Source organism: Oryzias melastigma, linkage group LG17, assembly GCF_002922805.2.
Source record: "Oryzias melastigma strain HK-1 linkage group LG17, ASM292280v2, whole genome shotgun sequence".
NCBI classification, from domain to species: Eukaryota; Metazoa; Chordata; class Actinopteri; order Beloniformes; family Adrianichthyidae; genus Oryzias; species Oryzias melastigma.
Window position 1 is genome coordinate 16,787,326 of NC_050528.1, and position 458 is coordinate 16,787,783.

At 52.6% G+C, this 458-nt stretch overlaps 1 protein-coding gene across 1 annotated transcript in view; it reads right to left on the minus strand.

The window, feature by feature from the left end:
- The window catches only part of depdc5 (DEP domain containing 5, GATOR1 subcomplex subunit), a gene marked incomplete in the record, with an annotated part of 37,166 nt that overhangs the window by 13,693 nt on the left and 23,015 nt on the right, over positions 1-458 (minus strand).

Below are 458 nucleotides of genomic sequence, written 5' to 3' on the forward strand. Positions count from 1 at the left end.
TCAAACACCCAAAGCCCAGCAAAGAAGCAGAACAGATGCATGGAGAAAAGGGGGATTGGAAGAGACAAGAGCAGTAGACCCACAGCATGACACCAGCAGTACAAATAAAACCAGATCAATGTGCAGAAGTCAAAGCTTGAAGCAGTACAACAGATTCCAGTCAGCACTGAAAGAAATGAAACTCACTTTGCGAGGACTGTCTATGTAAGAAGGCACCGTGGAGACGCAGGAGGCGTCGCTGGAGGCTGCAGGAGGCTTGGAGTGCTCCTCCAGGGTCCTGGAGGGAAGCAGAGTCCTCGGTCTGAATGCTGACCCACATGCGAGGCTTCAGTCCTTCAAAGACTCACTTCTGGCTCTGCTCCATTTCCAGCAGGGCTGATAAAGCTGAAGTACCCCTCTTTCCCTGTGGAGGCGCCACAGGCTCGCTTGGGTATGAGGACAGAGGGCTGCTAACTTGC